General features: G+C 34.9%; 1 protein-coding gene and 1 long non-coding RNA gene across 3 annotated transcripts in view; one reads left to right on the top strand and one right to left on the bottom strand.

The window, feature by feature from the left end:
• LOC141577969 (uncharacterized) overlaps positions 1-13619 on the bottom strand; it is a 530703-nt gene that overhangs the window by 92992 nt on the left and 424092 nt on the right. The window contains exon 5 of the long non-coding RNA XR_012507667.1: positions 7985-8093. This is a non-coding gene — a long non-coding RNA (uncharacterized LOC141577969). The remainder of the gene's footprint in view (positions 1-7984; positions 8094-13619) is intronic.
• The window catches only part of WDR72 (WD repeat domain 72), a 190943-nt gene that overhangs the window by 155176 nt on the left and 22148 nt on the right, over positions 1-13619 (top strand). The window lies entirely within an intron of this gene.

Below are 13619 nucleotides of genomic sequence, written 5' to 3'. Positions count from 1 at the left end.
TCCCAGGGCTAGCTACCTCTTGATCTCAGCCCAGATCTCATTATACAAGATCACAAAAGGTGCCACGTGAGCCTCTACTTCTTCATTCCTAGCTTACGGCAGATACTGCTCATTGATCAAGGCACTGTTTCTTGTTGGGTCCACATACAGTATTAGAAATCTTCTGGACATATGCTTTCAAGCAGTCACTATAATCTTGTTTGGTTGTGGCATGTGAGATGAAAACTCTTAGCCATCTTAATGTCTAAGTGACTCCAAAGCTCATGCAAAATAAGTTTACATATAGTGCTTCCTAATTTAGATGCTCTTATTATTGTACTAAAAGCATCAGTCAACTTCTTTCCCCAAGATTATCTAACAGTTCTGAAAAATTGAATGAATGCTGAACACAATGTGGCCCCTTCCATGGAGCCATAGAAAACAGGAAAGGACTTAGAAGACAGGAAAGAAGTTCCTAACCTTAGAAAACTAAATGTAATGGCACTATAATTGTTCATTTTGCTCTGACGGCTGTGGCACTCCCTTGTGGCATCTAAGCTCTCTGGATAGCTTGATATACTGAAAGTTAATAAAGTAAATTATCTTTTAAAATGCAGTTGCTTATTCTGGCTGAAGCAACCTTGGCAATATCCATTGTTTAATTGTTGAAGCCAGATTTCTACTGTCACTTAACTGTTTATTCCTCTTTTCTTTTTGACCTATTGAGAGGGAAATTTCTTTTCCTTGTTGCTCTCATAAATTGAATTTTTCCACTCAGGTTATTTTGTATGTTTAATATATGTATATGTTGTCGTTGTGTTGTATCAGTGGTATGTATTATATGACATTAGTGAGTAACTTTTCTACATGTACTCAGCATATTTTTTTTACCAATAATTTAATGTTTTAAAGACTAGATTTATGCTATGTTTTAAACCATATTATAGAACATTCATAGTAGCAGTCTCTATGTTTTGTCTTATTTTAGATGGCTTGATTGGCCTGCTGTTGTGAATTGAATCTAGCCAAGATATTGCATTTTGGATTATCTAAAAGAATTCTCCATGATTTCCCAATGCAATTATATTTATTCTTTGAACTTTTATCAGACTAGTCAGTTTACTGGGCTGGGTTCATCAGATAATTGCCAGCTTGGTGCAAGTCAGCCCTCTTCACATGGATGATTTGGGTGATATAGGTGACAGTTGATAAGTCAGTTCCATCCATCCATGTACAGGAACACTGCTGACTGTCACCCTTGCTGATTTCCAGACCCTAATGCTTCTAGAAACATGTGAATTCTGTGAAGTAACATATTAGGGGAAAAAGTGACTTCTCTGCAGTAAAAATAATAAATAACAAAAGCTAAAATGAAAATGGGAACCTGAACCCTTAGTTCTAAAAACAGAACTGTATCTTATAGGTTTTCTTTCCAATGCTGAAAAGTTTAAATGGCTTCATATTTTCATATTAATATTAATTTACTCACTCATTATTTAACTGCTAGTAACATGTTTTGTTCAAGAGATGGCTATCGTATGAGCCTCATTTATACATTGACTCTTCATTATGCCTTTGTTAAACATTTACATTGGGAGGTATACAAGAGCATTATTATTTGTTTTCTCCATAGAGAAGTGATGGAATATGCTCTGACCCATTTATCTTTAAAGAAAAAGTGTTTAAAAATTTAGTGTATACCTTGATTTTTGAAACAGCATAGTACAGTAGAAGATATCACAGAATATTAATATAGAAACACAGATTCAAGCCTCAGTTCACTATTTGTTAGAGAAAATTACTTCATTCCTTTTGTCTTTCCTTATTGTGTAAAATGAAAATAATAGCCCCTTCTCCTGAAGGAGTACTAGAAGATGTTTTAGGTAATGGATATAAAACCCCTTGTCTTCTTTGCAAAGGAATACTATCACGAAGGGCTGGGAAACTTTCTCTTTTTTTTAAATTGCAAGCCATGGATCCAGAAAAATAATCAAATAAGTTGTCTGAATGTAAAAGAAATAAACAAAACCTTGTTTTAATTTACTTGCTTTGTGGGTGATAGGGTGAAAGTGTGGGAGAGTTAAGAAAAATATGAAATAATAAATGGTTTGTAGTTATATTAACACATTTTAGAAAACTATAAAGACTACTACAAATAAGAAATGTATTTAATAAAGTACGAATGAGCAGAAGAATAAAAGTGGGAAAGTGGCAAATGAGCCAAAAGGGAAAAACAAATGTACACCCGAAAAGAGAGAGATGCAAATGTTGTGGAAGGATAGCTCCTACTTGTGACATTTTAATATATTGTACCTGAAGACCTTCAGCTGTATCTTGCCTTCTGCCAATTATAGGAACAATCAGGATATTATCTCTAATCTGCCTTATTGCCTAGATGAAATGAAGTCAACAGCCAGAGGTTCCTCATTCCTGCTTTAGACATTTAATGTGGAATTCTTTTCATTGGTCTTCAGAATCTAAACAAAGCTCTGTTTAATAGTTCAAAATCTACTAAACGAAGCCATTTTGGACCAGATTTGTCTTACAGTTCTGCCAGATGAAAACAAATGTAATTACTGTCCTGTTAAACTGGTTTTATTTTGCTTTGTTTTTGAGTGAGTGGATTGGACCGCCTGCTTCCTTCCTGCCCTGCACCCCTACCCCAAATGGTTTATTTGGTGAACAACCTCAGATGACTATTTATCTCCCCTGTTCCCATCTTCCCCCAGCTCCCTCTACTCTTCTCTGTGTATCTTTTTCTCCCACTCTCTTCCTTTTGTGTCTCTGTCTGCACTGAGGCCTCTATGGAGGGGGTGTACTTTCCCGTGTAGATAATGCAGTTTCCTTACCCTTCAAGCACTCTCTCTGTCTCTTTTTCTCTCTGTCTGTCTGTCTTAACTGGCTCTAGAGTATAGAAAAGGGAAAAAAGGCATCTAGTATCAGCTCTGCTATTCTTCACCTCTTCATTCTAAATCAATCTCTTAATATCTTCACATCAGTTTTCTCAACTCCAAAATGAAAACGCTAATATCTGTCCTCTATCCAGTGGTGTGATGAAGCCAGCTAGCATCAGCTCATGAGAGCCAACTGTGTGCATAGATTCCTGGCTCTGTGACTAGTGATGTCACTTGATACCTTGAAGTTGATTTTGGTGGGAGTATTCACAACCATGAAAATCAGCAAATGGTACAAGTTACGGTTTTTGTTTCTTAGAGCAGATTGTGAAACATTTATCAGCATGCAACTGCAACCACAAATATTCCACATGAGGTTGTGGTAAGGCTAAAATGAAAAGAAATGAGTGTATAGCACAGGGAAATATATACAAGATCTTGTGGTAGCTCACAGCAAAAAAGAATGTGACAATGAATATATGTATGTTATGTATAACGGAAAAATTGTGCTCTACACTGGAAATTGACACAACATTGTAAATTGAGTATAACTCAATAAAAAATGTTAAAAATTAATTAAGATAGGGGAAAAAAAAAAAGAAAAGTGTGAAGTGCTTTAATGGGACAAAGAAGTGCTTCACAATACCCACCAAGTGTCATTTTATTCTCAAGCCTGGCAACTCATTTCCTTTCTTTTCTCTGTCACAGGCGCGTGCCTATATGGCAGTAGTATTTTATATTAATAATTAGAATGTAACCTCACCATAAATCTAGGTCATATGCTTTTACTTCAGAAAATTTGTGTCTTTGGAGAAAAATTCAATATGCACAAGACAAAATGTTTTCACATAGCACAATGATGCCAGTGAAGACCCTGCACTCCAGAAGTGCTCAATATGTATCTATTCAGTTGAATAAGTTTGAAAGCAATTGAATAACAATTAGCTTTGGTTGCCATTTTACCTTCTTATTTTTAGCAAATATGGGGAAATGTGGTGAGTATGTGGTGAGATCTTCTCCGTATCCTCCACTGTTAATTTTTTTCCAATTTATAGTAAATTAACAACAACAAAAAATAGACTCAAAACATTCCCTACTCGCCCTGTGTTACTCGCCCTACAAGGGGAGATAATGTTATTTTACTAAGTGGCCCTTCAGCAATTCACAAATTGGCAAGCGTTTAATATGAAGAGTGAAGAAGATCATTTTCAGTTGAAAGCTGAAACGGGACCTAGCAAGATAGCCAGACCCCTGACATTTTTTTATTAAAAAAAACACCAAGTAAACACAAATTAAAGGCACTGTGCACGTTCTTAATCAAAGATGTCAAAATAAGACATAGTAAAGGATATTTATTACAATTGTGCAAACATTTACCGAGGTGACTTTAGAAGAGGAGGTTTTTCCCAAAAACAATAATGAAAAGTTTAAACACTAAAATTATAAAGATGGCTAGTTTAGCTTAAAGCCTTATTTCTGTTTTTTTATTTTTGTTGAATTTTTTAAAGTTCTAGATTAGATCGCTGTGTCATTAAAATAAGCTTAAACATTTTAACTAATTATTGTATCAGAAATATCTGTATAGCTTAATACTATGTACATCTAAATCCTTTATCTAAATACGAGGACTATTTGCAGTAAAACGAAGGTCAAAAGTCACATCTTTAGAGATAAGTAGTCTCATTTCTATATTCAGAAAATTCTTACGAAATCACCTTACTGATAATACAATAAAAAACAAATATAGAAAAAGGAACTTTTATTTTTTCTAGTGCTACAATAATAAAGGAAATCAGAATTAGAAGGAAAACAGTGGCCAAAGCTTAGGTTTCTACTAAATTTTACAGCTAAATAGAAGCCTAGAGACAAGGAAAGGAGCCTTCTTAAAAGCAACAGTAGAATATTTCTATAAATATCTCTTTACATAACACAACAGCTTTAAAAACCTATTCTCTCTCTCATGCTTCATAACACGAATATACTGCAGCACCTACAACCTGGGTTGAGGCAGCTCATTAGCCGAGCTGTCTGTGTATGTGTGTCTGCCATCAGCATCTGGTGAAAGGGGAAACACTGACCCTGCCAGATTTGGGTCATGAGGTCAACAGGTCTCATTTATTATTCAAAATTGCTTTCTGACCTTTTATCTACTAGGTCAAAGGATGTTGTATTCTAGTTGGTTGAATTTTTTAATGATGAAGCCACTATTCTGACAGATAATAAAATTACTTCTTCCTTCTGCTGGGTGTTAGGATATTCTCACCTACCTAAAAATGTAGTATTCTGAATCATTGGCTGTGGAAATTTCCTCAAAAGGAAGCCGTTAGTTTCAATTTTTCTTTTTCTTTTTTTTTCCCCCAAAAGATATCTAGAGATTTAAATGATAGTGACTGCTGACAGTGGTTGAAGTCATTTTCTTGGCTGTGATTTGAACCTCTCAGCCCACATTTGGAATTCCATCACTTCCTGTAGGGCTTCCGTACTCCACAGAAACGAGTATGCATCAGGCTGACTCTCCCTGAGTTGGGGTAATCATTTATTTCCAAAGCAAAAGAGTGTGAAATCAAATGATATTAGATTTTTACTGGTTAATATATTCTTCAGGAAGAGGAATAAGTGACAAACATGTAGCATGTCTTCCAACTCAGAGAATGTTTGGGAGCATTCTTCTATATTGTACAGGTTTTTCATTCTCCAAGAAAAAGAATTTTCTAAATCACTTCATTATTTTCTGTGTCTCATCTCATAAAGCATAAGGAAAGATACCAGTTTAAAAGCCACTCAAATAGAGAACAGATTTGAAAATATTTGAACACCTAGCTCTATCCTATAAAATTAGCTATAAACATTTAATAAGCAATTTTGCAGAAAATTGAGACTCCTTCAATAGCAGACTCTATAGATGTGCAAGTAGACAATGTTCCTAAGGAATGATTTTATCTTTTGTAAAACAAAAAGTCAAAGGTCAGATTGGTGCTGCCCTTGGAGCAGACATATGAGATGTGACCATGTGCTTTGTGACACAGTGTATGATGAATAATGCTGACAAGCTAGTAAACAAATAGTGGAGAATATGTGGCATTCATGATCCCAGTGAGGTATTAATATACTAAACAGATAAAGCTACGACTCAAGTCTTGGAAACAGCTTTGTCATCAGTATGAAATAACCTGCTATTGACTCTGTCTTTGTGTATTTATATATAATAGTGCACACTCACACACAAACACAAACTCAGAGACAGATGTAGAACAATTCATTTGGGGATAGTCTAAGAATGTCAGGCGACGCTTATGGGGCATTCCAAACAACCACACTCTATCCTTTCTCTCAATGCACTTAGCAGCAGACGGCCATGTGGTAACTTCACTTCCTCCCTTCTCCACTTGACATCACAGGACCGTGATATTAAATGGAGAGCAACTGTCAGACAAGTCAGAAGCCTCCCGCCCAGCAGATTGTGTGTGTTTGTGTGTGCGTGTGTCTACATCTATTTTTTACCATCCCCTTCACTGATGCCTTTCATTAGCAGAATCCTCTTCAAGAGAATTTCCACTTATGGTTTCCTCTTTGTCCAGACCACCCACTGTTTGAATCTTAAAGTAATTATTTTCATATGATGACTCTGTGATTTATAAATGGGATTCTGATTTTTCCGTTTGATTTGTACATAGCATTATCATTGCCTGTTTGCACAGGGAAGCAAGTTGATGGTAGTAAATGTGTCCAGTTATGCCCTGGGAAGGGAGATAAGACTTTCTCCCTTTACTCATCTCTGTACTCTGTACATAGTTACTTTCCCTAGAGAAGGTGCTTGAAGGAGGAAGGTGGAGACTGGGTTTGATTAGATGTCCTTTCCCAGCTATTTTTCACACAGCAGTCAGAATGATCTTTCAAAAATCTAAATCTAATTCTACCACTCCCTGCATAAATTATTTTGATGTCTTCTCATTGCATATAGGATGTGACACAAGACCCTTAACGAGTTCTGTTAGGCTTATGGTTTGATCCCTCTGCCTCTCTAGCTTCAGTCCTCACCAGTTGTTTTCCCTCCTCTGTGTTGCTGTTATGCTGGCCCTTCTGCCAGTCCCCAGACTGGACTAAGCTGCTTCCTGCCTCAGGACTTTCAAAAACTTTTGCAAGGTGCTCGTTCAACCTGTGATCTTTCCCATTCCCTATCCGTCACTTAATTTCTGCCCTGTCTTCAGATCTTACTTTACAGATTGCTTCCTTAAACAAGCCTTCTCTGGCCTCAAACCTTCCTTATATTTACTTCAGTATCCCTTCTCACAGCACCCTGTGATTTTCTTTCTGATCACTTATTTTCATGTGATTAGTAATTACTTTCACATGTAATCAGTAATTATTTATACTTTTTAATGTTTATATATCTATTGTATGTCTCCTAAAGAGATTCTAAAGCTTTATACATCACCAGAAACGTGCTCTTGTCAAAAACAATCTCTCCTTTCTTTCTCAGTCTATGTCCTTCATATCTTTAAAAATCTCTTCAAATCAGATTGTTTTTGAAGCCAGCCCCTCCCCCCCCCCTTTTTTTTTACAGCTTTGGCATTGATGATGTGTGTGAGTAGAGTATGTTACTTTAACTACCTTAAGTTTAAATTTCCTTCTTGATAAATGGAGAAATATGTACCTCCTTGGCAGGGTTGTTTTAAGGATTAAAGGACATGATGTATATAAAGAATTTATATATGTACATATATTTGGCAAAGGCCAAACCTTCTGAAAATTGACAATAATTTTTTGACTTAACTTTTAAAGAGTCTGTCTGCAGCATTCTAGTTCTCTCAAGAAACATCCCCTTGCAGCATGTTCCAAAAACACTGTAGTCACCCAAGACTGACCATCATACTTGATGGTATTTCCTTGTTCAGTCTCTTCCCTGTTAAACTGGAAGATCTATACGGCATCACGCATGCCTGTCTTTTATTATTTTCTCCTCCCAGCACCTTGGCTAGTACCTGATTTACTAGGGTCCTCAAAATATGTAAATGGTTGAACGAATAAAATATTGAATAAATAAAATGTTGAATGGAATATCCTTAATAATAAATAAAATAATGTTGCCCAAACTTCCAAACTGTTCTTACCTAGATGTTTGTGTTCTGTATGCTTAGGGCACAGCTGCTGGTTCTCTTTTTTTTCTAAGTTTCCCCAGATTTTTTTCTAGAGCTTCTTGCCGGTCATTCCCAGCCTTCTCTGTTGGTATAAAGAAGATAAACACACAAATGTAAGCACTATTTGCATTGCTGTCTGTATGCTAATTCTCTATGTTGACTTTGAATTCTAAAAAATGTCTTCTGTACCTATTTGACTTGCAAATTCCTTCCAGCAAATAGCTCTTTCATTTTTAAGTAGCCAGAACTGTTTTTCTTTTTTTGAATCTTATAATCAGTTATAAACTACTAACAATATGTAATGTTTTACAGTCAAGTGATACATTCCTCCCGCCCCCCCAAAAAAACCCACAGTTCATGACATGGTCAGAAAATCATTAGCATTCACTACAGATAGTTCCCTCAGTGCTTGCTTTTTCACCTCTCTCCAATTCCCATTGCCTTTATAAATTAGTAAATGGAGCTTATCAAAGATTAATGCCTTGCTTTCTCCTTTTGGTGACTAACTCTCTCTCCTCAAAATCACTTTCTTTGAAGTCAGCCGAAATTCTGCACACGGTCCAGGTGCACATCAGGAATTCCAAGCCTAGTGTGTGATGGAAACTAAGCACACTGCATCGTAGAGCTCAAGCCTTCACATACCTTCTCTATCCCGCAGGAGGAAGGTGGCACTGGCTGCACTGGCCATTTCTCTCCTATTTGAGAAGTCTAACCTATGAGGGATATCTTACCACAGGTACATTTAGAAGGAAAGTCGGGAATGTGGTGCAGTGCTAACATATTCTACTTTGTTTTGGTCGGAAATAATCAGCACATAGTTCTCAACTGCTATAGAAGGTGAACAGAGTTGATGAATACCCTATGATTAATTTTGTATTTGTCATTTTTCACTGGTTAAGGTGGCCTCAGATTCAGTATAGACTCATATTGCCAACAAATCCAAATGGCCAATTACAAAGAAGTCATGCAGCTTATTATATCAACCTTGAGAAATCAGTGACATCTGTCTTTTTTTTCTGCCCAACATTCATTGCTGCCATGAGAGCACCCCATTTTTTTTTGTGCATTTCTACAGAGACAATACAGTCATTTGTCCTCCCACTTCAGATGCCATAGGCATGCCTGGAGCATCTACCACTGGATCAATTCCTCTATCATTACCACAGAGTGGCCAAGGGGTGGGCAAGCCCCATTAATTCAACCAATCAATTAACCTTCTGAGGCTCAGAATTTAAGCTGAGTGGGGCAAGGGCAGAAGAGGTAGGTGAAATTCATCCATTCCAGGAGTGACATTCAATAGACTAACGCAGGTCTTGCTACAAAGAAATTTTGGGCATTCTTTGTTCTCTCTGCTCTGGGTCTGGGTTTTCAGCCTAACTTTTTACCCTATGGTGAGTATTCTTCTAGTAAGTGGTCAGTGTTTAGTACTTAGAACCCCTGAAACTCAAATACAGAGATTACCACTGAAATGCAGAGAATGATCACCACTGTGTACCCAGCACCTTGTACAGGACCTGGAACACAGCCAGCACTCATTGTATATGGAATGAAAGATATTGTAACAGTAATTCTGCAATAGTAGAGCATGAACCATTCATGTAACTCATTCCTAGCAGAAATCATTTTTAGACATTTTAATGAAAATACCCACTCTGTTTCAATCTTATGTTTAAAAGCCATATCTATATATTTTAATTGTTCATTTTCTCATGGGATAATTTAATCCTCAGGAAGCTGAGGGTGTATTGAACACCAAGCCTTAAGTTCAGATCTAAGGCCATGTTCTCCCTCTAGGAGGGAGTCTCTGTGGCTTAACATCCCTAAACTTTTTTAAATTTAATACCATTATGCTATAGGACTCGATTCAGGGAGTTAAATAATTCAATTACTTATTCAAAGTTTTCCTTAAAAGAATAAAGTACATCTTGCTGTTTGTCCAAATCTACTTTTGTGTCGTTTAAGAGTGCTTTTCCCTCATATAAACTTTGGAAATTTCTTATTTTTAAAAATTATTGTAAGTAAAACCTCCTATTTCATTTTATCTCTCAACTGCTTTTATTTGTATTTTTGAAGATGATTTATATATATATATATATATGCCATACTATTTTACTAAATTCCCTTTTTGCTTAAAATGATTTTTTCACAGATTCTTTGGGTTTTCCAGACATGTAATTGTATTTTCCAGTTTAAAAAAAAAAAAAAAAAGGTTTTACTTCTTCCTTTCCAGTTGCTGTGTCTAATTGTTTTTGTTTGGCTAACTGCATTGATGAATACTTCAACACAATGTTAAAAGTAGTTGAAAATGTATTGTTTTCCTTGCTTTAATGGGAAAGTCACTGCTGTTTCTATACTAAATAGGATGTTGGCTTTGAGGCTGAAGCATACACATATTTTATCATATTAAAGAAATATCTAACAAGTTTATTTTACTAACTGTTTTTACACAAATGGGTGTTAAGTTTTGTCAAATGAATTTTCTTTCCCTATTTCTGCTAAGGTAGTTGTCCTACTCTTTCTATCACTACCAATCTTTTCCATAAAATTACTTATTTCTAGATCTTTACATTAATTTGTTTAAAGTTGAGCACCGTCATCTCCTATGACTAAAAAATTTCTATTGACAGCTATTCCTCTCCTTCATTTTGATTTTATATGTTTGTGAATTTTTCCTTCTTGATGAAATTTGTTAGTGGTTTGTTGGTTTGATTGATTATTTTTTAAAGAATAGCTTTTGGACTTCTTTCTTGGTTCTGTTTTACTGTTCCCTAGATCATTATCTTTATTAATTCTTTCCTCTTAATTTCTTCTGCTTACTTTATAGTTATTTATCTACCTTTTGACTTAAATATTTAATTCATTTTCGCTTTTATTAATTAGATTTTTAATGCTATAAAATGTCCTTTCATAGCTAGATTAACAGTGCATTCTCTCATGGATTCCGTTATGTTTTCATTATTGTAATTTTGGAAAACTTCTGCAATTTTGTACTGCATTCCTTTGAGTCAACAGTTATTTAGTAATGTGTTTTGAAATTTCCAGGTGGAGAATCTTTTTGTTTTTTGGTATTCTTATTAATTTTTAGTTTTTTTGTATCATGATCAGAGAATATGATCTGTGCTAACTCTATTTCTTGGACTATTGGGGGATTTACTTTGGACTTTAAAATGTGGCCAATTTTCATGAATGTTTCATGTGCACTTAGAAATAAGGTGTGCTGTTGTCTATTATTGGCATTCAGAGTTTGATTATTAGGTCCAACTTATTGACTTAGTTGTGTAAGTCTGTTTCCATCAACTATCTTAGATTTGAGAGGTGTTAAAGGTGTCTGATGTTAGTTTATGTTTCTCTTTGTACTTCCTGTAGTCTCTGTTTTATTAAAATGGCTGTGTTCTTACGTGACTATATACTAGTAGTTGAAATAACTTCATTGTGAATTGTGGCTTTTAGCATCATAAAATACTCTTCTCTGTGTCGGTATTTAATGCTCTTTGGTTGTATTCCACCATGGTTAATAATACTGTGGCCGATGCTTTCTTTTTATGTATTTACATATGTCCATCCTTTTATTTTGAATCTTTCTTAATCTCTGTTCTTAGTATATCTCTCTTATACAAAGTATTAGGTTTGACTGGGCCAATCTGATCACCTTTTCTTCTGATAGGTTGTCACTAATATTTATTGATACAATTAGTAAATCTGTGCATACACACAAATATATGAAATTGTATATATTCTTTCACTATGTGGTCTGTTTTATTTGATTTTCTTCAGAGTCTCTCTCCTCTCTCTGCCTTTTTTGATGGAAAGGAGTCAGGGACTATTTGGAAATGTTAATTTTTTTGTTCCAATGCTTACCTTTATGCTCATACCTTATATAAGACTCTTCTTGCCATTGCTGATTGGTTCTCAACTATGAGCAATATTGAAATAACCTTGTAGTAACATTTCAGCTCCCTCTCTCCTAGTATCTAATTTGAAATAATATTCTTTAATCTCAAGCAATATTTATAATGTAGTCAGTTAGCTTATCTTGCTTTTTACACAATTTTCCATAACCTTCCAATCCCCTCTGTTCTCTATAGTTCTGTCCCTACATTGTCAGAATATAGTCGTATTTCTACAACTATCATTTAGTCCTATATGTAAATGTATATTTAGTGCTTACCTCCAGTTTTTATGCAGATATCTCTTCAATTATGCCAGTTGTCTAAAGCTTTCTCTAGTAGATCTCTTAGGAAATGTTTATTCAAATAATATTCCTTATTACATGCTCATATTAGCTTGCAGCTTTTATAAATAAAGATGAGTTTTGCTGGATAGAATATCTTAGCTCAAATTTTTCTTTCCCTGACATTTTAAAATATGTTACTCCTACATTTTCTGGGGTGAAGTGTTGTCAAAATCTTGCCACAATCTGATTTTCTTTCCCATGTGAGTAACTTGACCCACTTCTTATTCTAGTTCTATTTTGAACTTTGTTCTAATTTGTAATATTACTAATGTCACTAACTTCATATTAATGAAATTTCATGGAGTATGTGTTGTAAAAGACCGAAAGCAAGGTACTACTTTATATCAAAAACTACCTGCTAAGATCACCAAGTATCTGATCCAGTTATTTCAATTGCTTTTACAGAGAAGTCAACCATGTAGTGATCTGATGAACTTGGAGATCGACTATGTACAGGGGCAGGGAGAGAAGTGGTAAAAATATCTGGATCAAATTAGATACGTTTTTGCCTATGCCAGAGTTGAATGTAAAATAATCTTAACGTATCCCACCTCACCTTTATAAACACAAACTTCAAAATTTATGTTTATGAAACCAAAAAATGAACTGAAATAAATATATACTTTTTTCAACTTCATGATTAATTAAGATGGATGTAAGCATGCTTTTTTCCCCCATGGTTTAACCTAATTTTCAAGGGCAAGAATTGTTTTATTATTATTATCTTATATTTTTGGTAATAGTTGGTATTTTATGGTGCTGTCTACCCTAGAAATGAGAGAGCAAGGAAGGTGAGTAGCAAGCAAGCCACTATTTCTGTTTGAGTTTTGTATTCCATCAAATGACCATCATCCAGTAATGTTTTTGCCTTAGATTAGGCTTTAAATTTCAACACCAGCACATTCTTAAAACATAATATGTGAATGGAAGCCAGTAAAAGGACTAGGCAGTCAAGTATTATATATAAGTAATGCTGAAAGATCAGTGCATGGTTTCCCTGAGTTATCAGAAACCAGTTTTACTTCTTACCTTATTCAGCACTTTTGGTAGAAAAAAAGGGAATTACAGATGACTTTGTGTGGGATTTTATTTGGTTGCAGGTATATGTAAACAAACCCATAAACCCCTTTAAACGATTTTTTTAAATGGGCCACTAACATTATCTTCTAGAGCTCTACAATTTTAAGTGAAGTTTAAGATTATATAACTACTTGAAATATTTTTATTAGGTCTGCGAAATTTTAAATATTACTAGGTTGATATTAAAGTATCTTGAAGGCTGAGCATCTTATTGCCATTTATACACATTTTTAGGTAAGGATATATATATATATAAATAATAGTAATAATACTGGATTTATTTACCTTTTGCTT

This window comes from Camelus bactrianus, chromosome 6, assembly GCF_048773025.1.
Source record: "Camelus bactrianus isolate YW-2024 breed Bactrian camel chromosome 6, ASM4877302v1, whole genome shotgun sequence".
NCBI classification, from domain to species: domain Eukaryota; kingdom Metazoa; phylum Chordata; class Mammalia; order Artiodactyla; family Camelidae; genus Camelus; species Camelus bactrianus.
Note: the sequence above shows the minus strand (reverse complement) of the source record. Positions and strands in the feature narration are given on the sequence as shown.